This window comes from Balearica regulorum, chromosome 6 (genome assembly GCF_011004875.1).
Source record: "Balearica regulorum gibbericeps isolate bBalReg1 chromosome 6, bBalReg1.pri, whole genome shotgun sequence".
In the NCBI taxonomy this organism is placed as follows: domain Eukaryota; kingdom Metazoa; phylum Chordata; class Aves; order Gruiformes; family Gruidae; genus Balearica; species Balearica regulorum.
Window position 1 is genome coordinate 36,683,882 of NC_046189.1, and position 24,837 is coordinate 36,708,718.

Sequence of the window (24,837 nt, forward strand, 5' to 3'; positions counted from 1 at the left end):
CTAATGTCAACAGGTTAAAACAAAGCACAACCAGATAACAACTTACACAGACCACTTTGCTTCACTGCAGCCATGCTGGGGTGGAGTAACAAGCGAAATCTTAGTACCTTTGCAAGCAAACTGAGATTGTGAAGTTGATGTTTTTGGCAGGGACAGGCAGATGATGCAAATCAAAGACAAGAGAGAGGAGAAGATAACCTGTTAGCGACTACAGCTCTAGATGATCTGGCAAGCTCTGAGACACACTTCTAGCAGTTCCACATCAACAGAGCTCTTTCCTCTCCCACAAAATGGCCAGGCAAGTTTATAAGGATCACCAGAATCAGAGAGGAAAAACTGATTACTGCTACCACCAGCCATGCCTTTTATGTACATATGTTTCAGACTGACCCACACCACAGCCTCTAACTTATTTATACATATCAAATGTTTTATCTGCTATGCCATTTTATGATCTCTGAATTAAGGAAGATAGAATCTTCACTGCAACAAACAACTCTCAGCTGTAAACTATCCGCCTGCGCTCGCGACACTGTAAGCTCTCTAACCTCCTCCTGGTTTCTGCTTTGGTGTGACCACGAAGGTTGAAGTGTAAACTCCGTTACCCAGTATCCCAAACCCTTGTCAAACTGTAACAAAACACTTTGAAGAGTCAGTACATAAAGACAAATATGTTGCTCTAGCTAATTATGAAATACCTAGCTGTGACAGTGAGATTTAAACTTTAACAATTACTTTAGAAAAATGCTAGATATCTTTATTATCCTGTCAATTTTCAAGATAAAAGAAAACCACATAATATGCATTTTTTAAACCACTAGCTCTTGGCTCTGTGGATATACATGGCCAAGTTTTAGCAGCTGCAGTGGCCTGTTCTTATGCTGAATTTGGCTTATTACAGCCTGAAATTTGTTTAGTTTTATCAGATGAAATAAAAAGGTTTGTCAACAATAGCATATATTCTGTAAAAACTTATTCCATATGTAAGCCCCTTTGCAAACCCCATCTCTGAATTTCTTCTCAAATGAAAGCTCACAAAGGAAGAGCAGTGAAGAGCAACATTTTGTCACAGCTAAGTATGTTTTTCCCTTCTGTTTTCTATTACCACATCTCAAAATCTGTCCTCCCTGCCCCTCTCCAAAAATAAAGATTTCTCATCTTTTTCTTACAGCCTTGGACTTCCCCTTTCATCATAACCCACAAAAATCTCATACTGAATCATCACTCCAGTCATGGGAAGTTGGACGTGCCTCATGCTGGGGAGCAGCTGAGATACAGCAAAACGAAGCACGTTTGCACCAGCTGAGTATGTGCCTTATCAGCACTCATAGCCCCTGCCAGCCTGGAAATGAAGGACTGAACTTGAATTGGTGATTCATTTTAGTACAGCTGAGCCACCAGCTTTGTTCCCACATTATATTAGTGTTTTCTCTTTGGCCTCTGTTGACAGAGCTTTGCCACCCACTCATGAGAATGGGCTGCTGGTGTCTGGCTCGAACGTACACAGCGGTGTGCAACCCATGGAACAAATGCAGTCAGCTCAGACCTGCCGAGTAGTCTGTGCTGCCTGACAACGGAGGGATAGCTTTAGTAATCGACAAGTCAAAGCCTGCAAACCTCTGCTGAGATACTCACAGGCACACCAAGATGAAACGCATCATGCTGAGACTTGTCATTGGAGCCATGATCTGGTCAAAAAGGGTGCTCTGACCTGCAGTCTGCCCTGTTTCAGACCAGGCAGGTGCAGAGCTGTGGCAACTTGCATGCTGCCAGCAGCACTGGGCAAAGTCTGCTTGTCACATCGTCAGAACACGCTCACCCTTAAATTCAGTTGTCTGTTTCTAGAGCTACATAGCTAGAAACAGAGCCTCCAGGAATTGCCATTTCTGCTGAAAAACTAGTCAGAAATCACAAGAAAGTATAGTTTGGAGTATTAGAAAAAAGAGTATCTATACAGGCACTACTTTCTTCTTTTAAAGAGAAGCTGATAAACAAGTGCAAAACAAACACCAAGTTTGTGAAACAAAGTTTGATGGGGTGCAGAAGACCAACTGAATTGATGCTAAGGATTTCACAATCCCAGAGAGATGTCCCACAGCGCCCTGTAAAGGAACTCCCACTCAACCATTGTAGAGGAGACTACAAAACACTCTTTTACAACACTGCACAACATCTGCAGGTAAAACCAGTCTCTGTGAGGACTCTCTGAACCCAGAGCAGATGAGTTACAGAAGCTATTGCAAAAGAGCGAGAGTGTTACCAGTTGAAGCCACCCAGTGCAGGTGAGGCCTAAGGCAATGGCAGTAACATAGGAAAGAATGATAATACAAACCAGTCCCTGAGAAATTGGTCATTATCGGTGGTTAGTGTCTATTTCAGAATAAATAGACTGAAGAGGAATTGATAATTAATATTCTCAAACTAATTATGACAAATCATGACTACAGCAATTGCTGCCATCTGAGTAAAGCTATAGATCTACTAATTTGTCATTTAAACAACACCACCACATTCCTTTGTTAGAGCCTGGATGTGTCCCATCAGGTTTAGTAAAAGACTTCATTGCTACTCTAAAAGGGAGATCCATTTTCTTTGGAGTAATCAAAATAAAAAAAACAGTTACTGTGAGTGAGAACTGATTTCTCATGTGTGCAATGGGAAATAATGAGCTTTCAGCTGCTTCTAGAGTCAAGGCTAAAATACAAGCAAGCACAGAATCTGTACCTGAAACAAGAGCTCAAACAGGGCAAAAGAATTAGAGCAAAGGGAATTATGTTGCAATCATCAGCTTTACCCCAAAGACCCTCTTGTTTTCTCTTTAGGCCTATTCCAGTTCCTAATGTGGGAATTTCATTGACTTCCCTTGAGCCTTGTGTCAATTTTTTTCACTTTTAATGCACGACCCGTCCTCATGTGTATTCTGTCCCCAGATCAGCCCCAAACAGCTTATCAGTCTGCACTGTTGCTGCATTTGAAAGCTTTTCAACTTTGGACTTCGGACTTCAGACACTTTTTGCTACCAATGGAATTGTCCCTTCAGAAAATAAGGATACTTACTTAACTAAAAGAGAGAAGATCTCTAATACAGAAAGAAGTTTTAATCCTACACATATCCATGTAACTAAGAAAAAGAAAGCAAGAGCCCAAATATATCAATTTTACTTTGAAGGACTTACTAAAACCCATAAACTAAAGAAGCTTATTTTCTTGGAGATGATTTTTGGCTACAGCAATATCCGACATCAGTGTAAGGCCAGCAAAACTTCCTTAGTATGCAAGGAGGCGCCCAGAGTACTGTACTAATAACACAGTTGGTAGGACGTAAACTCCTCTGCATTTGTGAGTAGCCTGTTAGTCAGTGTGTAAACTGTAAGGAGCACAGATGAACAGGCAAGGTCAAGTACCACATAAAAAAAAAAAAAAAAAAAGAAGGCAGGCACCTATATGACTATAGAATCAATGGCCAAGTGATCTGATCCCTCTGCATGTGGTAGAATAAAATCTGTGGAAGCCAAATCCCTTCTCTAAACTCCCATCTTTCTTGAAGCCATATAACACTAACCAATGTTAATATAAATGTTGTCAGGCACTCAACCACTATTTAAAAAAAGAAACATTTCTCTAAGAAGTACCTTCCCCAGGTCCCCCAGCACAGTTTGTACTGTCTGTCTATTGTTAGACTGCACACTCCTTGGGCCAGCAAGTGTCATTTTTACTGCCTCTTACAGTGCTAAGCACATTATCGAAGCTTAGCATCCATAACTATGAAAACGAAAGCAAAGAAAAATCCCGCAAGTTAACTTTCATCCCAGTTCTGTTCTGACATCAGGAAACTGGACTTGTGAAGGATTTGTGAAGGCTGTTAGAAAAAATAGTAAAGATATTTAGGGCTCACCTACAGAGGGACAAACGGGAAAGTTAACACATTTTACTCCTTTATTTAACTGCATGAGACCTCTCCATGGACACTTATAATTATAGTGGCTTTAATTTGATTAGGGTAGGGTCTCTCTGCAAAAGGAAGCTAGTGTACAATAAGCTGGGCTACAAGCTGAGCTACAAATTTCTGGCTCTCTGGCTGCTCCACACTCACTCCCTGTGCAGTGATGATAGCTGAATTCACTTATATATACATACATACCCCAACAAACCATGCCTACACAGGGAGTTAGCATGAAGAGGAATAAACGGCGTGTCATCAATTCACACGCTGCTGAACAGCACTCTGAAGTGTCAGATGACAGTGATACAAGTCAGATCTTCAGGGTATGTGTACCTTTGCCATCAAACTTTAATCCAGGCATTCTCTGTTGCTTCTGTGCCCTCAGTTACTTCAGATAGCTTTGCCTCCATGTAGTGTGGGGAATGTACAGGCTGGCATAGACTTTTCAACCTCTAGTTTCTATGGGGTGACAGTACTGTACTATCTAAGAACAGAAGTAAAATGACATCATGCTGGTTGCATATATAATGCCATAGTGAGAAAGTCTGTCTCATCTCCTCCTGTTGAATATTTATACTAAAGAAGTGACTAGATTCCCCAATGAAGTTTGGGGTTCCATTGTGTTTGCAATTTTGTGCATGTCTGGAACAAGTCAATCACCAGCCAAGAATATTTATCTCATCTGGAGATGACAAAACCCCAGGGAACATCTACCTCACATGATCCAAACTCCACATAACATCATACTTCAGCAAGACTGCATACTTCTCTTATAAATAGGTTTCAATAGAAGCTAGGATTTTCGTGTCAACTTCAACTCTTCCTAGGATACCTAAATTGCACTCCTTCCTGTCTGTATCCATTTTCAGTGCAGCTGGGAATGTTATCACTATTGTAAAAGCTAGGACTTAAAGGACAGCAAACTATCAGCTGGAAGGTATTGATACCAATGTATAACTGGTGATACAGACGCAGGCACTGACCATGGCATCAGGGCTTGATCCTGACCTTCCTGAATGATGAACTAGGTCCACCCAGATTTTGACAGCATTATTGTAAAATAGAAACTACAAAACCACATAGTAATAAATGCATGCTTAGCTACTTCATCCCTTTGGTGAGAGGAAACACAAATGATCTTCTCCTCTGGAGCTACGTTCACAGTAGTCCTATTAAAAAGCAGACAGACCAAACACTTTTATCATGTTATATTACATATTCAACCATTCTATTAGAAGGAGACTGAATGGATGTACTCCACCAATTCAATCCAATTCTCAAGCAATACTGTCCTTTCTTGCTATTAAGCATCTCAGCTTCCCAATCTATAATAACTAGAATTGGAATCCTCTGTCTTTTACCACAGCATTTCCCACTGATTTAATCATTCTATTCATATTTCTTGCTGACCTGATTTTTCTCCCCTTTCACTTTTAAATCCCCTATTGCCTTGAATTAATCTTGCAGAGGGTTTGTACGACTGGGAACTCACTGAGTTTTGAAAGCAAGCTCTGCTAGCTCACGAAAGGCCTTCTCACACATCTATTTTCAAAAAAAGGTTAAATGCCTAGTGACAGAGGTAGCCAAGTGTCATTGATAAAAATCTCAGCCCACCACACACGCAAGAAGAGAATGAAAGTGATGGCTAAAGCAAATCTGTACCTGAGAAGCTGTTTCAATTCAAGTTAAAACTAATTGGGGGGAAACTGTATAATTTTGCATGGGAAAAGTAATGACAGAATCGCTACTAAAAAAAGGACCAGCCAGTTTCATGTGTACAATACTTAGGTCCTGCAATAAGCTCTCTTACTGCATGCTGTGCCATAGGCAAAATACAAATTATGCACTGCATCCATCAAAATCTGCAACTAGCTACAGTGCTCATGCCTTAAATAACAACACGAAGCCATTTAACAGGAGTTGATCCCGGGTTTATACTTTTCTCCCTCTCTTAAAACTGAAGTATATTTACACAACAGCTATTTCTACCGACAAGGAGTCTTCAGTATGATATAGACTCATGCTGTGCACCTAATACAACCTCACCAAATAAAAACGTATTTCAGTTGTGAGATTGTGAACAGAGGGCATTGCAGGCTGCTGCAGTTTCTTGTGAAATACACATTTATTTTCTCAGCTTAATTGCCCCTTCTTAGCTGCCCAAAAGTGAAAAGAGACAGAGACTGTGATTTCATGACACACATTGGACCTCAGTTATATAATAATTAAGCACACTAGGAATATAAATTCAAAAATATTTTGTTATAATCAGATATAAGCTCATATGTTGTAGGAAAGAACCATTTCCCTACAGTGAAAAGGGTAGAAACTAGCATCCACTGGTGCCCAGAAAAATATGAAATAGGTCTTTACTTTTTTTCTTACTATAACAGTCATGCTATGGAGTAAAATACTTATTCCAAGTATAATGGTTGTACTTACCATTTCTACTACTATTTTATAGATAAGAAAATTCTCTTAAACAGGGATCAAGAAACAGCATAATACTGCAGTACTGAACAACATAATACAACTGTAATGGAAATTCCTACTAATGTTTGCATTTCATATAGTTTTATGGTTTTGGGTAGTGGTTCACAGAATGTGGTCTATGGATTGCTGTTTGTCAGCTAAGTCATGTCAAGGGATCTATAGAGCTACTGAACACAGTGTTTTCAGTAAAGAATTTGATAGAAGTGAATGTATTCCTGAGAAATTTAGAGACCTAATATTGGTCCATAACTACACACTCAACAATCAACCTCTCCTTTCAATTATAGAGGAATATTAACAGAAAGCAGCATTCTCCACGTAAAGAACAAGGATTCAGGTTTCAGCTGAAAATAGAAAGGTTATAACTGGCCACGAGCTAAACTTTCAGCCAGGGGAAGATACTCTTATCCAATTACAAGAAAACTTCTTTTCCTCTCCTTTGCACCATGGTCCATTTGGTTTTTGTTTTGTTTTATTTTTTTATTTTTTTTAAATAAATTACTAAGAGCTTTTGGAGTTTCTGGGATGAAAAATATTGTGTAACTATTGTGCTAAGACAGAAACAAATGAAAACACCACATTTTTGCTTAGGTGCTTAGACATATGGGAAAAGGTAAAGGAGAAAATAATTTCAGCTGGAGTGACTATTGCATTTAACAAATGTGCATGTAAAAATATTTATGAAGATAAATTTCAGATTACAGTAAAAGGTACAGAATCTTTTCTCCTATTTTGACAATTCTGCTCATTATAATACCAGAGCTGTTGATAGCAGACTTATGAAAGTAGGTATTACAGAAACTAAGTACATTACATCTCATTTTCCTTCTTTATGCTAGTACTTTGACCTTTGAAAATTAGTGTAGATTCTTTAAGTGATTATATAGCTGTCTGTAAGTTTATGCCCAGTATCTACTGAAAATATTTGCAAATTTAAAAGAAATCATTTTCACCTTTAATTGCAGTAGCAAGACCATTATCTTATTACTGTTCTTACTCACCATGAAACCGCAAAGCTTGTGTGGGCAAATTATCCCTCTTGCTGCTAGATAAAATAACTGAACGTGAAACTGCTGAAATAAACTTGCAGTACGGGAGTTTAAAAATGAAGTAAAAATGTTATTCACAGGTTCAGAGGAGGAGCAATAATGAACACTTACTGGCTTTAAAGGTATTTGGTGATTTTACTCATGCAATTTCTTTTAGAAAACTATCTCATTGTTTTAAATGTCCTTGAGAGTTCCATGCCATTAGCTGTGAATTTGAGAAAATGAAATTCTATTTTCCATCAACATGTGCATTAAATCCACATCAGATCTTCCTTTAAGATGTTTATGTCAGTCAATATGGGTTCTTTATATCAGCCAATGTTTTCCATACTGTACCACATTAAAATGAAACATCTCATAAAGAGGACAAGATAGGTACACATTGTTTTCAGGACTTGACAAAGAACCGTTAGCTGCATATTGTCACCATATCTTCACAAAGCTGGGGTTGAGGGAGTAAGGGGAAGCAGAGAACAACAGAAATAAGAAGAGGAGGAAAAATACGTGTTAAAGAAAGATTCAGCAAGGCCCAAGAGCTCTTAGACACTGGCACCATAGCTTCCAACTCAATGGCAAACTATCCCTCAGAAGTGTGGGTGGGTGCTCCTGGAGAAGGCTGCAGATTTATTCTCTTGATAACTGCTACTCCTGGTCACGCAGCTTGCTACCATCCTTACCGTAGAGAGATTGCCTTCACAAAGATCACAACCTTTCTCTGGAGGACAATCCACAACCTAAATAAGTATTCTCCACATCCAAGGGTTGCTCAACTGGAGCTTGAAGCAGCCAACCCCTTTCCATGAGTCTGAGCAAAGCACAGGTCCTCTGAAAATGCTCTCTGCCAGGAGGGTCTCTGCGTGGCCACTGCGTCCTTAAGTTTCATAGCAATGCAAATACTGCTGATTGTCTGACATGACAGTTCCGCTTTCTGGCATAGCCATATTTGTCTCGCCTGGCTGCCATGTTATGCCTTGCCTTTAAGACAGAGAAGAACACGAAGGTCAGGACCATTAGTCACCCTGTTGACCAGAGGAAGAGTCTGGCTGAACAAGCATGGTGTTAGGACCTAGTCCTAACTGAGAAGTAGGAGTGAAGAGCAACTTCTGGTCAAGTAGATTTGCTACGCTGCACGCCTAGGATTAGTTTCAGTTTAGCCTGAGGCAGTCTAAACAGCAGTGATAACTAGAAAAAGCTGGAGCTGGAAACTGAACCTAAAAGTGAGGGGATGAACCACCTTTTGAAGAGTGATCTTCCCTCTGTACTAAAGTGATTAATTTAATGTTTGCATTGAGTTACAGCAATTTCAGCCAACCAAAGGGCAGGATTCCTCGTTTCTGAAGATACAAGTTTTGTTCAGATAAAAAGGATATCCTTCATTCTCCCATGCATTGATTCCCTGAATTGTCAAGAACTCTCGAATCGGTAAAAGAGGTACAACTCCTCCAATTTCTGTTTTTGTTCGAAATGCCTAACTTATTTGGTCCATACTCAATGCCACGCTCAGTCAAAACATTAAAAAGAATTAGAGATAATAAACTTAAGCTAAGTCTTCAGATGTTACAATTCTTCTTAATCAGTTTGGCCTGTATAAAAAAGGCCTGTACTAAGCCCTGAGACCATGAAGATCTCAGGTCTCTCAGATTTTTAACCACGATCACAATTTAATGCAGACTACGGACACACCAGGTAAAAATCAAATAGTTTAGTCTTCTTAAAAGTAATACAGAAATATATACTCAAGGATGCAGTTTCAGTATTACATTTGACTTAGTACAGCTAAACTGTAACTTATTTGCAATTCCAAATCATTAAAATCACTCAGGAGCAGTTTGGTACAACATTCTGAGTCCACACAAGAGTCCTGATCACTCAGTGATGGTACAAGAAAGGAATACTTGCTGTTGTAATAATCATCTCTGGAGGACATGCCTTTCTAAACCGTACAGATCACATTATGAGAATTTTGCTTGCCAGTTGTGTTTCAAAGTGAAAACTGAGCTACTGGAACATTGAAAAAAAGTCAGAAAAGAACCTTGGCTATTTTTCAGTTTTAGATCCCCATAAGCATTCAGATATAATTCACTTTCATATGTTAAATTGGAAAGGAGAAGATTTGAAGTTTCAAAGGCCTATTTATCTTCCTCCTTATCTAGCATGCTTGTTCCCTTTGCAATGAAACTTTTACTGTTATCTGTTCCTGTCTATTATCACATCATCCAACTTCTCTCTGACCTTCACCTGCACTTGCTGCTTCTCTCATTCCAAGCTCCTCCAGGGGATGCCAGCTCTGAACTGAACCATATAGCTAGTTTTTTGCAAACTCTTTTTTAAAAATCCACATCTACTGTGACACATGCAAGTCATGAGGTGACTAACAACAGGTCTAACAAAGGGAATCTGGGAAATATTTGATAGTAAAAATAGAAATAGCAAAATTTATTCTTCTTTTCTGCTCTTCATTGATTAGTTTCTCAGGGCACGTCTGCACTGTACAATACTACAGGATGCAGAGATACCTGAGCTACTACTGAATGAGCCAGCTCTGCAGGACAGAGCTAATTAGGCTAAGCACAGTGCCATGCAAGCAGTGTTACATCGCTTTAAAGAGGGAAGTTAGTATGTCTTCACAATACTGCACTCTGCCCTATCACTGCACCAGCTTGCTCAGTGGTAGCCTGATGATTTCTGGATCCATCAGAGTTTAGAATTTCATTAGTAATTGTGCAGATGCAACTCCATTAAAGTTAGTAAAACTCATATGATGACTTTTTTGTAGGTAGGTTTTTTCCTAAGGTCTTAGGGGTGTGCAAATAAACAATTTTTCTAGTAAAAACCCAACAGTTTTGAACTTCGGTTCATTAAATTCATACATATTTACTTACATAAAAGATAAATGGTTTGTTTGTGTGTGAAGACAAAATATACTGAATGCTGAAGGAAATCAAGGGGATCGGTCACCCAGAAGTGTGTGCATATAAACCACTTTGGAAGACATGGAAAGCAATTTCTTGACATTTTTGAAACAACTTCTACAATACAGAAATTAATCTCTTTTTATGCTGTTTCAACATTACAGAATTTTGAATAACTATAAATTTAATTTCCATCTACATTAAAAACATAGCAAAAAAGTATTTATATACATTGCAACATTACACCAGCCTGTGAAAATCTTCCTGTACGCTCATAATGAAAATCTACATTATGGCTTTGTACAAATATAACAGACAGAGCCAAGGAAGCTGTTCAATTAGCAGAGGCCTCAGCCAGTAAGTCTGGCTGACCACAATCTATAATTAAGATGATGATCCTCAAAAAAGTCATGTTGGAAACTAGCAAAATAGAGGAAATAATATATTTATAAGATGAATGCAGCGCTTAAAAGTTTCCAAAAGGCAAAAGTATGTGAATTAAAGTGTTTAGGCCCAGCTTAGAGACTTATTAAGCTTACTGGCTAATTAGAAGAACCTGTGATTTAGAAAGGAAACAAATGGACTAGACTAAAACAGTATCACTGACCAGTAATATCTGTATAAAAAGTTATCCAAAAATATGAGTAGTGTTTCAAAATATAGAAATCTCCATCATGATCAAGTCAGCCATATGGACAAACTGCAGGTAGTGAAATGTAAAGTGGGAGTTCAGAAATCTAAGAATTTGAAGTCAAAATGGCAAGATTTATAACTTAACAGATTTTGAAAGTAAATCTTTCCTTCTTTCAAAGAAAGAAATGAAAATATGCTGAACTAAAAGTGTAGCTAAGAAAGATATAGTCATTAAGGGCAAAAAGGGATTTGAGATGTGTTCATATAGCAAGTATAGTTGTGGTTGGGACATTTTATCACATAACTGCTCTCTCCCTCTCACAGTAAAGCCCCTGACTTCACACACAGCCTGATATCTTAGTTCAAACCAGAAGTGACTCCAGGCACTGAAAGCAAGGCAATGGATGTCGGTCTGACCCGGGCTGTGTTCCCTCATCACTGCCAGGGACGCCAGCAACCTCTGCAGAGCAGAGGGCAGCCAGGCTAGGGCCTTATGTCCCTTTGCTCAATAAGGGCACCCTGCTACGTAGTAAGGACTGTTCTTGTTGGTAAACTGCTATTGGCCGGTCACGTAAAGATAGCTGGACCCGTTATCTGGATGGGATAATAATCAGTGGGAGACATTTCTATCTTCCACCCTGGGGTACCCCAGGGCAGTGCAGGTGGGGAGCTTTGCCAGCCGTTCAGACAGAGGTCTCCCATCCGCAGGATGGAAAACTTCCTGAGCCCAGCTACTCCATTTGCTTACAATTAATCCACTGAGCTCTCAATCACCACTTCCCACCTAGTGAGGCAGAACAGAGACCTCACTGCACACTTCAGGGCACTAACTCTCTCCATGGGAAGCTGCTGGTGCACGCCACCAGGCACGGCACCAACCAACTGCATTAGGAATAATGATCTGGGTGCAACCGACTATCAGCTCTGTCCTGGGGGTCACTATCACAGGCTCATCTGTATGTACAGCTCTGCAGTATCACTATCTATTTTTGAAAATGTAAAGCTCCTAAGTAATGTGTTTATTTGTAATGCAGTGTAGTGAAAATAAAAAAAATAATTTTGATTAACTGCATGTCTTGAATTTTTTCAGGCTAGCCAGTTCCATAAACTACATTTTTATGACGTGCTCATCCTTGACATTTTGGCTTCTATTTTTCCCAGGTGGGTTGCTTAATGACCAATTTCCAACATGCTCCAAAGTGACTCAAGCATCATTTCTGCACTAGTCTGATCTCCCTGTCACAAGTTCTTGCTCACACAGATCTCTACACCCACCTTCCCTCTCAGGCTGGGGGCCATATCTAATTGGTTGAAGAGCAAGAAAGCATTAACAGTAATTACAGAAATGTTTTTCCTCTGCTCTAATTACAGTGACATCAGCATTCTATTAACCTTTAAATTACTGGTATTTTTCCAGGAGAGAACTGTAATGAATAGCAGTTAAGAAAAAAGCTCCATGATCTTAGTGCAGAGAAAACCAGCAAGAAACAAAGCAGAGGGAGCATATCTGGCGCCAGTATAAATGCCTCCTAACAGTGCTCTTCTGCTGCTGGACACCACTGCCTCTTACAGGCCAGATCATCAGCTATATTGGAACAGCTTCACTCTGTCTGGTAGCCTGATAGCTCTAAAGCACAGTTTTTATTTTCAGTCTTTGGATCTCTTGAGAAAAACCGCATGGGACTCGAAGTGCTAAATGTGGTGTGGTAGGTACCTAGCAGCTGGAAATAGTGAGAAGTTACTGTCTTGCATGTGCTCCTGGACAGACAGAAGTAAGCATTGTGCTGGATTCACCTTAATATCCAATGAAACACCAATAAACACAAAAGAGAAATGGTTTTCTTTTTTTTTTTTTTTTTTGTGATAGTCTAATTTCACCTGTTAAAAAGTTGATATTTCTTTTTATTCCACTGATGGGATTCCTTAATTTTTCTGCAACTGACCTCAGAATGGAAATACCTTTTTCAGAGAAGCTAAGGAAAGAATAGGTTGGCAGAAAAACAGTACTTTATGGAACAAGTCAAATGAAGTAGCTGATATTTTTGTGTATTCTGAAAATGATGTTTAACGATTTAGGGATGCTTAGTCAGAGGAAATGTTTTTTGTCCCTCTAGGCTTTTCAAGCACTTAATTCCTTTAAAGGAAGTCTGTGGAAATACTTCGCATAAGAATACAAATATTCAGGAAAAACAGGGAACCATTTATGCTGATACAGATTTTTTTACTCTGTTGTTTCTAGCAGAGCTGCCTGTTCCCCAGATGTACCTAAGCAGCACTTCTATAGTGATGTAACAAAAATTTCTGTTTAGAGTAGCATACGCAGAGGCTTGGCATAGCGAGAACACAGGAGAACCAGTAATGGAATAAAACAGCCTTATTACCTTATGCACAACTAGAAAGAACCCAATGCAGACGATTCTTCATGGAAACAAAATTGTTCTCTTCTTCCAGTGACAAGAATCGCTTTCATGGACACAGGTCTTAATTTAGTCTAGAATTCTGCTGTGTGTCCTTTGTAAATGTGTTTAGGTCTATCACTTCAGGTTAAGCCTTCTCTGGTTTTTGCCTTGATTCTGGCTAACATATTTATGCATGTGTATTGTGAATTTCACTCAATCTATTCCTGCAGAATGAGATCTGGGTAAAAGAGTTCCCACTCAAAGAATTTTTTTAAATTAAAAGTCTATCTTAATTTCCTTTTTTCAGTGTCTTTCCTAAGAACCGTTCTAGTTCATGTAAATAATAAAAAAAAATAAAATTGGACCAGGTGAAGTGAGTGCTATGACAAAAGAGTGTCAGTTGAGACTCAAATCCTTGATCTGAACCAGGCAGAGGAGGGACTTAAGCCAGCTTTCTTCTCTTGCTGTTTGACAGAGCCACACTGCCACAGATAATATTGGATTGATTCTCTCTCTGTGTGTTTGAAATTTCAGGCAGGATTTCAGGGAAACCTCCCTTGACCAAGAACAACTGAAACTGCCCTTCTCAAAGGAGAAGTTTCAGCATTTCCTCAAAACAGTTTTGTCAGCCGAGCAAAATATCATGACCAGCTGACTTGTATCATTTTCCAAACCAGCCAAGAGGCTTCAGGACTATGAGATTCATTTTCAAAAGTTTATACCCTTAGAAGTCTTAATCTCACTTCATTTGCTTGAGGGTGAGAACAGTCAGCATGGATTTACCACAGATCGGGTGAAGATTATAGAAAGCCAAAGGCACAGTGGAGCATGTAACAGCAGTACAACCCTGGCAGCATTAGGAACGTGGCACTTTCTGAGCCTCGGCAGAGGTGACTAGCTCCAGTACAGGAGCTCTTAAATCAGCACACACGTTTATTGAAAATGCACCTACGAAGAATTCAGTTCTAATGAAGCAAGTAAAAGGAACTGAAATTGCTTGGTATACACCTTTAGAAAATATTATTCATCTTAATATATTGGCACTGCTACAATTACTAGCCTGTTTGAATTTCCCTTACAGTTTCTATTACAGGAGGTTTGTAATTCAGGCATGAAAACCTCACTCTGGGTTGAAACTTGTCATTTAATGTCTTAGCTCATTTCATGCAGCTTTTCTGCACAGCCCAGCTCACCTCCCACCCCCACCACAAACAGAAGCAGCTACATGGGGTTCCCCAACCTACCATGCTCGTAAGGGGTCAGCAAGCTCTGCCTGCTGTCTGGTGTAAAGTTTGCAAGAGTATATTTTTAAAAGAAACACCTAGGTCTGCCCAAGAGCAGATGGGGTAAGAGCTCAGGAAGTAGCTCTTCTAATGCTTTAAACACAGTCAGAGGATGTCCCTAGCAATTTACTGACTTCTTGTTTGCCTATCACCAATATAAGGAATTTGAATCTTCCTGTCACCTTGAATAAGGATCCTATTGGCATACAGGTTTGTCAGAGGGAATGGTCTTATACTGGAGACAGAATGAACAAGCATAGCATGTCCATTGAGAATGAGACCGAGAACAGAGGAGCAAGAACAGATCAGCAACTGGGAACAGACAGCCACCTAGATGGCCTAAGAGATAACCAAGGGCCATATTCAAAAAAACTGCTCAGTGACAGATCAAAGAAATGAGCCAGAAAGGGACTGGAAGCGGAACCCTCTCTGGATGAGACTTTTACCATGGCAAAAGAGGTGACAACATTGGGATTCTTTCCAGACTGGTCATTACTGTTCGTTCTGACTCAAGCTGTGACACCACAAACCCTAACCCCAGATCTGTACAGTATCGAATCAGTTTGCCATCAGTTTGTTTAGACTTTCTTATTACAGCTAGTCCGAATGGGCTGCAGCACTCTGGGATAGGATAGGCTCATGCAGCTGAACTGGAATCAGGCAATGATATAGTACTCAGGATCTGTGGAAAAAGATGATGCTCAACATTGACTGGAGTAGGGGGAAAACCAGGGTGGCAGGAAAGACATAGACTAGAACAGGTGCCTATAGACTGGAAGTTACGTAAATGCCCTTAGTTTGTCAATTCATATCTTGTGAATGCTTGATTTGGCTCTGCTGAAGTTGTTTTCATGTAGCTCTGTGTGGGGATGTGGAGGTGCCACCCATGGAACAGTGGCCTCCATTGATTTGAGTGGAACTGGCAGTAAAGATCTCTGCTCTCTATTCCCAGTCTTCCCATTACACAGTACCACTCACCATGAAAAGTCACTTTCCTTCTCTGTTCTTCAGCTTCCCCATTTATAAAACATGAATATCATTATTCACTTACTTCACAGGAAGTGTTAGTGATTCAGTTAATCAAAGTGCTTAACTGAAAAATAGTATATGTGAACCTTCCTCAAGGAAAACAAAACCTGCTGTTAGCATAGTTCCTGACGAAAGAAATCACAATGAGAAGAAAATGAGTTGTAAAATGGTCATTTTTAAGAACTTTACTAAACTGTAAAGGCTCTCACCCATGACAGCATGTTAGAACAGAGTTCATATGAAAGTACAACCCTACAGATGATCATAGATGAGTACTGTATAGGCAGCCACCAAGGAAGTTATTCAGTTTATGCTGAATCATTTGATCAGAAAACAGTGTTCTTTTTGAATTTTATGTGCATCACGTCAGAGCATGATGAGATTCTATCAGTTCTTGTGCACTGATGCAGATTTCTCACAAACAGAAAAACTCTCAAGTTAAATCCACATACTTTAAGTCAGAGGTTGGTAGAGTTTTTCATTAGCCTCAGAACTAACCTGTTGTGTAAGGTCTTACACATATTATCTCTTCTTGCGAGAGAGAAGAGACAATAACCTCTTGGATGTATTGTAGTTTTTTTCTGATGAGATCCAGTGAGCCTGGATGATGAGCTAGCATCTTCAGCCTGGAGTTCCCATTAAAGCATGGATGCTTCCTCACTTTGCTTTACACTGACATTTAAATTTTGAAGAGAGAACTAGTACAAAAGAATATACAAAATTCAACTAATGAGGTACTCCAACACTTAGTTTGGATATATGGTTGGTTTGGTAGTATATACTGGATTAGAGTTGGATGGTGTGTTTCTGATATTTGCAGAGAGAGAAAAAAAACAACTGAACTAGAAAGGTTTATAAATTCTCAGATAAAAGATATATGATTCATTTGAAGGTATCTCTCTACAGCTCAGAAGCTGTCCTCTACTGTGACAGATTGAAAAACTCCAGTACAATTTGTCTTTTCAAGCTGTCCCTGAAAGAAGATTCTGGGGGAAGTTTTTCAAGTGCAGAAACATGTGCTGTCTTCTTAGCTTTTAGTTTACATCCAAGCTACTAAAGTGAGAACATTTTATATCCTGTCAGTTTTAATGTTTGTCAGTCTACTTTTATAATTGTGTCACTTGTGAGATTTTTTTAGAACAGAGACTGGGGTTTGTAAAGATGTGAGGTGTAAACGTAACACAGTAATTCACAGAGAGCTTTGTTTTCATAAATGTTCCAACACAGAGGACTTGCAAACTCTCTGGTTCTCATAGATAGCTTTGTAAACCCAGGCTTTGTCCTATCTCTCATGTTCAAAGTGGAATCAGTTTCTTATTCCAGAGCAGTGAATTCTGACCGCTGCTCACTGTCAAGGCACATTTTTTCATTATTCTGGCACATGTTCCTTGATTCCCTTGGACAAATACTTATTTATTTGCCAAAATACTGAGCAGAACCAAAGTTGTTTGTGATTTAAGTCAAATTTTCTCTAGGTATGTCTAAAAATTGGCAGATAATGAGTAAAGACAGAAGTCAACACATTTTGGAACAGTGAAATATTCTATGTCTATGTTATACAACTGTTTAGTTTTCGCTTTTCATTGGGAAACATTTTAGAATTCACTTTAAAATAAAAGAAAAATATATATATATAAAAGACGAAATCATGTAACTTGATTTTAGGAAAAAAGTGAAACATTTCTATGATGGGTCAAGCTGATGGCTCATCTGAGATTTACTCAGCTGTTTCGGGAGGCAGTTTTCTTGGAAGGCAGGGCATTTCTGTGCCAGTTGTTAAAAAATTCAGGCAACACTATATCATCTTATGAGGAGGGGGTTTTTGATAGCCAGTCCACTGGTCTTGCAATGCTGAAGTTCTCTTCTCATGGTCACATATCAGCTGCTTCTCAGTGTTGCTGGAGTAAGATTACAGCTCTGCCAGTCAGCCAGAACCCAAGTTATCACTGGTCTTGTAGCAGAGTGGCAAAAACCAGCAGTCAGTCTTTTCTGGATAATAAGCGTGTGTACGGAGAACGTTGGAGACAGTCTTGTCACACAACTTGTGTTCTTTCTTGGTAGTCTCTACATGCACTTGCAGGTGCTTCCACTTTCATTTCCTTTAGGGAACTAACACTGGGATACTTTCATTGTCCACACAACTCTCAGTAATATTTTGAGACTAAGCATTTTACTTCCTGCCTTTTGTCTGTTTTCTCGACATTGAACCGCAATGTCTGCTTTCTCAGTGTCTGCCTATTCTGCTTCCCGGTTCCTTTACCTTAATCTGTTGTATTTTCACTGCACTAATGGCTATTAATGTTTTGATCCTTTCCACTCTACAGCCTCATTCTGTCTCAGGTCACAGTTCCCATCAAACACTTATTACCCATTCCAGTATTTCAGAAGTTATTCCTAGTAACAGTGTCAATTGTGTTTTGTCCTTGCTTCCCAATGGGAAACTACAGAAAGAAAAAAAATAACAAACCAAACCAACAATCCCCCAATTTTATCTTCATTTTTTCATCATTGTTTTCATGGTCAGTTCAGTTTATGGTAAGATTTAATGCTTTTTTTCTGATATCATGCAAGTTCCTTTTTGGTCTGGATGTGCAGGTGACCAGATGGCCTGTCTGTAGGTGTTGCATTTTCATCTTGTTAATTGTGTTTCCTGCCATGTTGTGGATGTCATAAATCTGCTCAATGACATCAAATTTCATCTAGAGAGTGCTAAATAGTAATGGCTCAAGCTTTACAATCAAATTGTTCTTTATCTACTACTTACAGAAATCCAAGAACTGTGGCAAATGTCTGAGTCATGCACATATAGATTTATGCTGTCTCATCTACACTCCTCTTTTGCAACTTGTGCTTCTCATCTAAAAGCCATCCCATTTACTACTTGCATTAAAGGCTCCTTACAGTGTGTGAATTGGAAAAGCTTCAAATGCTGCAGGTTTTCAGCCATTATTGCTGCTCAGCCTAAGCCTTATCTTCATGGCTGGTACTAACACCATTCTTAATTTGCCTTCTTTCAGGAAAGACACAATGGTCGGCAATAGTGTACAAACAGGCCCCACACTTCTAAGGTTGCCCTGGGTCTAAAAAAGCTAATTAAGGCTTTATTAACCAGCATGCCATATTATATAACTGCAACTTTACTATGAACTAAAGTGTTGTACTATCAGGAGCAGAGATTTTTCTCTTTCAGCATTGTCCCTAACTGCTCCCAGGAACTGTTCTGGCAGTTCTATACTCTGAAGTCCTTGGGTCAAGTCCTCGGAGGCATCCCTTATCTGTACAAATGTGTCTGCACAAACCTCCACTCTTCTTGTATACTTTTTCGAAAGTCCTGTTGCATTTCTGTACTCTATTATTCAGAGCACAGAGAGAAGAACAAGTAACATTGACCATTCAATAACTGAAATACTCTGATAAAGAGGCTAAATGAATGTAAAACACTGTTTTCTATTTATTTCAAAGAAAAAAATTGATAGCCTTATCTCTTTAAATACACCAGCAGAAACACATATTGCCACTGATGGGGAACTCTCATGAACTAGTTGTTTTTTTAAGTTCCTCTTGTGATTGTTCATTTAGGTAGAAAAGAGCCAAATTCCCAAGCTGGTGTAAAAGTATTTGAGACAAGGTGCACACCATTATAAGACCTATCCACTTTCATGTACATGAGTAGTCAAGGAACTAGAAGCAAGTGAAAGGGAATATTAACTGAGATAAACAGTTGACAAGTACAACGGAATTCTTTCCCTTCATTGGAAAAGAGATCATGCTGTTAGTAACTGGGATTCGCTAATGAAAACAAACCGTGGGAATTATTCATTTTCATCATGTCTTCAATGATCATTTAAAGCTTTCCTAGAATGTGCTTTCATATTAGACATTTTGAAAGTCAATTTACCTGAAGCAGATAGTACTGATGGAGTAAAAGCAGAGTTAGTTCTCTGTTAACTTCAGCGCTCAGTGCTAACAGTCCTTCCCTGGACTGAAGGAAGGCAGCTCTGAGCTCACAAGGGTAGAAGCTTGTGATGCCACACAGTGAGTTTAGATAGGACCACGTGTCTAGAAAACCAGTAGTTGGAAGTATTCAGAGGGTGTGGATCCTTCTGTTCCACATCAGAAGGTGAGAACTTAAGTATTTCCATTAAAGGCAGGAGTAGAGTCTTTACAATAGCACTGCTTCCTGGAGAGCTGGCTTTTTGCAGATGGATACGTACACATTTCTTAAAACAGTGTGGGCAAGCCTTTATTTAAAACATATTAAAAAGCATTATAATATTCACTCTGGCACCAGCTCAAATTTCTCTTGTTATTGAGCTTCCCCCTATATCTATGGCTTGCCTTCCCTGCCTAAAAATGTTCTTTACCTGCACCATGTACTGTACATGTACAATACACCTTGGGAATAAGTCTTGTCATTAGCTTTAGGGTTTCTTTAAGCTTTCTGCTTTCTCAGACATACCTAGGGAAGTTATTTCTATAGACAAAGATTTATTTTCCCTTGATTTCTATGCAGCTCTTCTGACAAAGTATCATATCAACACAAAACTTCCCCCACTGCCCTAGGCTTTGAGTTAGCCTGTAACTCCAAGGTCTTTTCCTTACATTCAATCTTTGAAATAAAAATTGATTATTTATTAGGAATACATGATTTTGGTGAACTGTTACTGGGCTTGACATGAGAACTATCTAATGACATTCTGTGGCTTGCATTCTGCAGCTTAATCCTATTTATTTCTTCTTTTCTTAACTTGGATAGACAAGTTCTTTTCCCAGGACTGGAAATAACACTTTGGAAAGCATCTACTTTCATAGGTTTCTTTATATTAATCAAAACATGCCACCACAAACTGTTTTCAGCATAGGTGACAGACATGTTCTCTCTCTTTTAAATTGTAGATGGGAGGTTTTCCTGCAGTGTGTTTTGAGCTTGTTGTTTTGCTTTTTTTCCCCTTTTGATGCAAACTAACAACTGGCATACAGGTGCTCAAAAGAGGTTTTGGAGAAGCCACACTGACAATAGTACGTGGAAAAAATTAATCTTGGTACTGGTTGATGAAGCTTTGTCAACTAAGACTGATCAGAGTACTAAACCGAAATCATTCTCTATCCAGACATTGTGGAATTCATAGACTTTTTCATAGAGCACTGGATGAAAAATTAGAACAGATTTCTAGAACAACAGAATACCAAAGCTACAAATCAAAAGTATTTCAAAGGCACTTTGATTAACTGGAGTTATGTATTGTGCCAATTGATCTGTTTCTTTCTTGCCAGGTATTGTTTCTTGCCTCTTAAAATAAACTGACTGTATTCAGCAGTGACCTTAAAATTATCATTAGGGAGATATAACTCAGAGAACCTTGGATAGCCTCAAGCTATTCTATGTTTATGAGATCACGGCTTCCTTTGAATCTCTTCATTTTGAGGAGATGCTGCTGTCATCTTCTGTTATCTTAAAACTTGCAGGACCAAACAGATGTTTTAGAAGACAAAACTGTGTTTTCAGAAGACTTTTTAGAGTTTCAGCCATGACTGCCAATGACTTTGAGATACACACTTCATCTTCAGGTTTTTGTTGGCACTTAAAGGCAATTCAAGGTAGTTATCCAGGATGAAGATACTTAACTTTTTTTCTTTTTAATGAACTACCTTATATGCTTGCAAAAACACCCTGACATACTAAGATTAAAAGGACATGTAACATTCTAGTTCTTAATTATGCAACAACTGAAGTGCAAGGTATCTGTCTGGTCTGGTAGCTATCTGGTCTTTGTCACCAGGACTCATTAGGGAACCATTATTTACATTTTCTGAATTTAAATACAATATATTGCAGTTGTTCCACAGTGAATTCCTGCTTTTTGGGTATGACCACTACTGAACCAGTTTCTATACCACTATGGATAATTCTGGATAATTGTTGAAATCAATAGAGATATTCCAGCATAAAAAAGCCACATGAAAAGATCAGAGTCTAAAATTAAAATATTTAATGTAAATTAGTCAAAGTATAAAACAAGAAAGAGTCAAAAGAAATTAAGCAACTCAATTCTGAGTTGCAAGAAAATTGAGGTTTTAATGTATGTATGGGAAAACTATGGAAAATTCTTTTTTAATGGATACAGAATGAAACCTGCATGCAAATATGCTATATCATGATGTATAATTACTGAAAATCTCCCATCTTTCCAAATCAATGGTGTCAATAGATTGTTTTAAAAAAAGAAGCTACTTTCACCTTTTGATAAAAGTGGGATTTTGACCTTGTCTACACATAATATGCATGAGTGTTTACTGTATAATTTTCTTCACCAATTAGCATTTGTGTTATGTAAATTTGGTAAAGCAGTTGAAAGCTAAAATCTCAGGCGAAATTTGCATCCAATTACAGTATTGCAAAATGATTCTAACACTGTTTTATCACTATATATTTCTTATGCCAGAGAAAATCTGACTCAGAAGACCATTATCTGCCTTAATCTACCTTTTTCTGACTGGCAGTTTTAAGCTATCTACCTAGACAGAATATCTCCATCACTGAGTGATGCACTCTCGTCATACATACTACATTATTCATCTGAGCTTTTGCTCTAGGAATAGGATATTTCCATGCTGGTCTCTCAAATCCCAGAGCAAAAGGAAGCTATTCAGTTTATGAATCATAATATGTCCTGAGATACAAAATGCTTGCCAGCAAGGAGAAACGAACTAGATGAAAACATCAACAGTGTAAAATCTGTGCTAATGAGAAATACAGTATTTAAAGCACGTGCTGATATGTAAAAAGGTGTTAAATCTAAATAGATGCCAAAATAAATAAAAATCGATAAGAAACCCCTATATTGTCTTAAAATGAAAAAGTTGGCTATGTCAAAATTTCAAATATCAAGCATAAGTCTATTAGAAATCATCATGGGGCTGTTCTGTGTTCCTAGCTTGGTATTTAGCATTTGTATTGGTATCCTTCCAACAATCCTGAAAGGTGTTGTTTTTTGGTTTTGTTTTCTGGTATTCAGGATATGCTATATATTCTTATTTCTATTCATAACCAACAGTGAATCACTTATTACACAAATCTCCAATATTGCTTAGAGATGAAATTCAGTGAGCCCATATCTTTTCAGCAAAACTCAGGCACCATTCTGCTTCCAAGACTTTCCAATAGAAACTCCTACTTGTCGCACAGGTTATGTTATTTTAACTACTGTTAGACACATATTATTATATACATATATGTGTAAGTATTGCTTATTATCTAGTGTACATGGTCCAGTACACTTTTAAATTAACTTTATTTGGAGGAAAGCTGCACCTTTACATTTTAACTACTTAAACACTATAAAGATCAGACTAATTATAGCTAATGGTGGTAAATAAAGTTGTGTAAATTATGATTTTTGGGGGGGACGATGAAATTGAAAAATTAGAAAAAACAGCACAGACAGTGGTGGTTTATTTTAGTCATTATTAAAAATTATATATTTAGTGCTCCATGCTAAAAATGTTAGGTTTGCAGAACAGCTCAGTCCTATAAAATGCTAAGTTAGAAGGAATATTGGGCTTCTACTATGTGTAGAGAGAACTGAGACAAGTCCTGTTGTGAAACTCAGGAGAAAACTCAAGACTTTTCTAACTTTCACCAGAGGGGTAAATATTTCCCACACAGTTTTAGTCAGCTTTGCCTTATTGAGCATATCAAATAACACCACTGGTTTGCTATCTTATTTGTGATCCCTAACGACACTGCAATGGCAGTGAAGAGAGAGTAAAGTAGAAAGAACCTGGGACACAGCACACAGTTATAGAGCCATAGTTGTGGAGTTCTAGCAAATATGAATGAATTCAACAACTTATATGTGCATGAAGGAAAAATAAGGAAAAAAGTAGAAGATTTGTAGAAGTGGATGGCTGAAAAGAATCTGGGAATTTTTTGGGCAAGAAACTGGGGCTAATGTGTTACAGAACACTGAGGAGGAACTAACCAAAAATGGTCAGCAATATGAAGCAAGCCATTCCGCAGAAAAATTAATGCCATGTAGTGCTGCAACCAGTCTCCAGTGAGTTTTCTCCCATTATGCATTAAAGAAATACCCATAGGAAGGTATGATACCTGCTTTGAAGTCCTTTCTACCTATTTTAAGATGTAACAGTGAATCGAGCAAATGCAGAAAGCGAAATTGAGAGAAAGAAACATGACAATACAAAGCAAATTCTACTTAATAATTCTTTTTTAATGCTATTAACATATAAGCTTTCCTTGAACTAAAATGTGTTGCAAAGCTGACTAAAACTGTGTGGGAAACATTTGCCTGTCTGGTGAAAGTTAGAAAACTCAAATGTTTTCACATTTCACATGAATATCTTTTAGGCGTTTGTTTATTTGTTTTTAAAGGAAGAAGAAAGGGAAGCTCACGCAGAACAGCTGCAGAGCTCGGGCAAAGATTGGAAGTCCCAAGTTCAAGTCTCTGCTAAAATGAGTGTTTGTTTATACAAAGTATAAACAGGGAGGAACAGGGAAGATTCCTATTGCATATCAGCCAGTAGCTTGGTGGTTAAGGTTTTACCTGCAATGTGAAAGACAGGAGATCAAAACTCTCACTGAAGCAGGAAAAAGAGACACCTGAATCTGACTCACCCAACACTGGCAGGCTCTTTGCTGTAGCCACCAGAACACTGTTTATTCGTATAATCTCACCTTCCTCTCTCAGAAGAAATTGAATTTTTGCTAAAATCTTTCTGCCAAAACTAGCATATATTTTACAGTGAAGAGTGCTGGTTTCAAAACACTGACCTTTTCAAGTGAAGACCCATTCTGTTGCAACATTACTGAATAATTTCAGAGCTGTATCACTAACTTGTAAGAAATGAGTTGTTTGTTGCAGCTTAACAGGTTTTATTATTTTCCTTTTCAGGAGGAAAATCTAGAAGGAAAATATAAAAAGCAGTTAAGGTGGAAAAGTCAATCTAAATTGGGTAATGCCTTAATACCCTGGAATTCCAAATTCTGAAAAGCAATTCAAATTCCGAAGCCACCATATTATAAAAAGACTAAAAACTTCCCTGATGAAATTTTATACACTTTTAAAACTGTCTATA

The 24,837-nt window shown here is 38.4% G+C and overlaps 1 long non-coding RNA gene across 1 annotated transcript in view; it reads right to left on the reverse strand.

The window, feature by feature from the left end:
* LOC142602390 (uncharacterized) overlaps nt 1–24,837 on the reverse strand; it is a 115,241-nt gene that overhangs the window by 87,490 nt on the left and 2,914 nt on the right. The window contains exon 3 of the long non-coding RNA XR_012836183.1: nt 24,533–24,662. This is a non-coding gene — a long non-coding RNA (uncharacterized LOC142602390). The remainder of the gene's footprint in view (nt 1–24,532; nt 24,663–24,837) is intronic.